Source organism: Olea europaea, unplaced genomic scaffold (assembly GCF_002742605.1).
Source record: "Olea europaea var. sylvestris unplaced genomic scaffold, O_europaea_v1 scaffold11956, whole genome shotgun sequence".
Classification (NCBI taxonomy): domain Eukaryota; kingdom Viridiplantae; phylum Streptophyta; class Magnoliopsida; order Lamiales; family Oleaceae; genus Olea; species Olea europaea.
Window position 1 is genome coordinate 1 of NW_019229372.1, and position 3,464 is coordinate 3,464.

At 34.6% G+C, this 3,464-nt stretch overlaps 1 pseudogene; it reads right to left on the minus strand.

Annotated features, from left to right (window-relative positions):
- Window positions 1–71: 71 nt before the first annotated feature.
- On the minus strand, window positions 72–3,130 carry LOC111374024 (annotated as a pseudogene).
- Between the last annotated feature and the right edge of the window lie 334 nt (window positions 3,131–3,464).

Genomic DNA, 3,464 nt, shown 5'->3' on the forward strand with positions numbered 1-3,464 from the left:
TGAACCAAGTAAAGCTCTTCATTCGTAAAACTAAAAAATTAAATTTCATTACAAAGATAGGCAGTGTAATCTTACGTATAACATAAACTGTTGGTTAACAAACTGTTGGTTAACAGCTGCAGAGCATCAGCACTGAATTTGTTCTCATCAAACAATACATGGTAATGTGTGAGGCGGCTAGTTCCCTGTTTGATGTATAAACGTATATCAGAAATCTAAAGCAAAGCATCAATACATATCCTATTAAAGATAATCTAAGCTATATATGCATTTCTTACAAAGCAAATGCACGTATATACAAAGATAATGCCTGCAAACTGACTAAACAGCATGAATCGAAGTACTCGAGTCCCAGCATGGCTACAGAGGTAAAAATCAAACCCGTTGGGGTGGCATATCTTGGTATCAATGACAGTACCTGGTCATCGAAGTAAACCATGTGATCAAATACAGGAAAAACAAGTGACAGATGCTGCTCTGTGCATGAACCAAAAAATTTCATACCTAGCAAAATGTTTCCACTCTTGTTTGTTGTATTTCAATCCCCATGATTAGAAGAGAAGAAATGTGAATGGTACATTTTTTGAACCACAACAAAGGTAACAGGTGGTAGGTAAGTTTTGTCAATTGAAACACAAGCCTGAAGAAAGCTCCAATTCAGATACAATATGGTAAGGAACACATCACGTAAACTGAATACTTTAAAGTTAAAAAAAAAAGGATAAAGAAACCTAAATATCACATACCCTCTGGATTGAATTCATTTCATGCAAAAGAACTTGGTAAAACTGCCATTCACCAACTCCATCACTGTCATTCAAAAAATATCAGCATTGCATTTCACAGCATGTGTAGTAAAACACAGAAACAATTGAAAGAATGGTTTAAGTCTATTAACCGGTAGAAGATAATTCTTCAAGGTAGTTGACCAATAGAATCTTTGAATACAAGCAATAGTTCCCTACAAAATGGAAGTGAATGGAAAGAGAGGAAGAGGAAAAACAGTAGACTTAAGAGGTAATTTTAAGGACCTTATCATGCCACCATGAACAATACCTCTATTAGGATCTTCAGTTGTTTTGTAGAGATCTTGTATGATCTCTTCCTGAGGAGATTGTGCAGAAACCAACCCACTGTACTTTGTTACTTTTGGCCAGTCGACTGAAGCCACTACCTGTAAATAATACAATCTCAACTTTTATCTTTCCTTTTCAAAAGAGGGGAGGAGCAATAGAGAGAAGAAGTTTCAACATACTGCAGCAATGGAAGGGCTGAAATCCTCCCCTGGTCAAGGATGGATTACATCTGCCCCAAATATGATTGTAGGGCAATTAGTTAGGTAAGGCATTCTTCTATTAGAAGCTAGCTCCAGAACAGTATTTCGGCCACCAACCTAGTTGAAATATAACCATGAAAAAAAAAAAGAGAAAAGACAAGGAGCAATTTATTTAGAGTAGGAAGGAAATTGAAGATCAAAGTAGACTATTTGGGCACATGATATCCTAGCAAACCTTCACATTAACTTTTAGAGCAACATTCTTAAGATATTGTTTAGTCTATCTAGATGCATTACTGGGCTGACAACATTGCGAGACAATTCCCAACTCTATTTCGCAAACTCGCTTGATTTGACCTGAAAAAATAAAATACCACAATTCAAGATAATGAATTGCTTTAGAAATTTTAAATCCGAAAGATTTATAGCTAACCATAAGACCCCTGACATCAGGCAAAATGACTATTAGCAACTAAAGTTATTTTCCGATTAGTTTCAAGCACGCTAATCTAGTTGAAGAATCAGTGTGCAAATCAAAGAGTGCCTTCTCTATTTGACGAGGATGAGCAAATCGAATAGGAACCAAAGGTCATCGATTGAATTCCTAAAAGCAAGCACAAGATTCCAGTGCTGTAACTAACATTTGAAGTGCGGTTAATGCTTTCCAAAGCACAACTCAATGCAAAGATTAAAAGGCCATACCATCCCTTTGCTATTACACATGCCAATTAATTCATTGCAGAACCTGTCTAAATCAGCATTGAAACTCTGCGAAAAGTTTATACATGTCTAGATTTCCACTTTGCCACCATCAACCATTTTCTAAACAAGAACACAAATGTTTTCATCGAAGACAACTTTAACAATAGAGGGAAAAAGCAATAATATTCAAAAAGTAAAACTCAACATCATCTACAAATTATAACTCAACGTGAAGTCAGACATGAGATAATGTAGGTTAATGAATTAATAATTTTAAATAATTTGTACTGGAAAGGAAATAATACGTTTAAGAGGCAACGTTCTCATTCAATTCACTTATTGAACTTTCAATATGTGAATATAGAAACAAATCCAACTCTATGCTGACGGTTAAAACAGCCTGAAAGACGCATCATTCAGCTAAGAACAGTCACCTTGTCAATCATATTCCATACTCCTACTCTTGGCTCAACACGAGATTTACGTCCAGTCTCATGATATTTCAATTGACATCCAAAGTAACATAATGTCACAAGTCGCAGAAGAAGTATGATTAAAGTAATTCAGTAAATAAATATTGACAAAATTTATCGTTAGGGCTGGGAAAACCCTTGCTTCAATGGATTAGAGTTCAGGCCTAACCTGAATCCCAAACTCTCTGTTCACAAGCATGTCACCATTGTAATTGTTAGAGTTAACCATCTACAAGTAAACCAAATTATTATAAAACAAATAGTTTCTTTATCTAAATAGTTATTAAGATATAGCTATAAAGAAATAAAAGAGAAAAGAAGAAATGCTGGGATCTTAAATATCAATGCCTCAATGATGCTTCGTTCTCTTTGTCGCGGACGTTGGCAGGTTGCTTTCAAAAGTGTAGTAACTTGTTTCTCGTTCAACTTCCGTGAATACCTTTGCCCGTCAACAATCTTACAAACCTGTAAAGAAAGAACACGCCATTATAGCTAAATCCAGATGCAGGGTCCATGGAAAATTGCAGACAGAATAATAAAAACAAACCTCTATTGGAAAATATATAGGCTTTGTGCCAGCCTGAATTGCAGCAACTGTGGAAACTTGAGTGGTATATTGTACATTTATCGAAAATACTGCACTATAGATATTTTTGCCCCCGTATCATCGAAGGAAAACCTACTCCGTTGGAAAGAAAAGAGTCAAATCCCAAATATTGAATTATAACGTGATTCAATTACAAAAAGCAAATCAGTTAATAATTATAAAATAGTTATACTAGTTAACGTGTATATATATGTATTTATTTACCATTTATTCCTTTTATTTTATAAGAAAGGGTAGTTTAGTATTTTTCATCTATTAGGTTCATTGATTGCAATTGTATATCATATATATATATGAGAAAACAGATCCAGCAGCCAACGTGAATTGCTGCCATATTTTTCTAGCAAGGTTTCTCAATTTTGCATAGATTATGTTAAATTAACAATAATGTTAACTGAAAATGCCA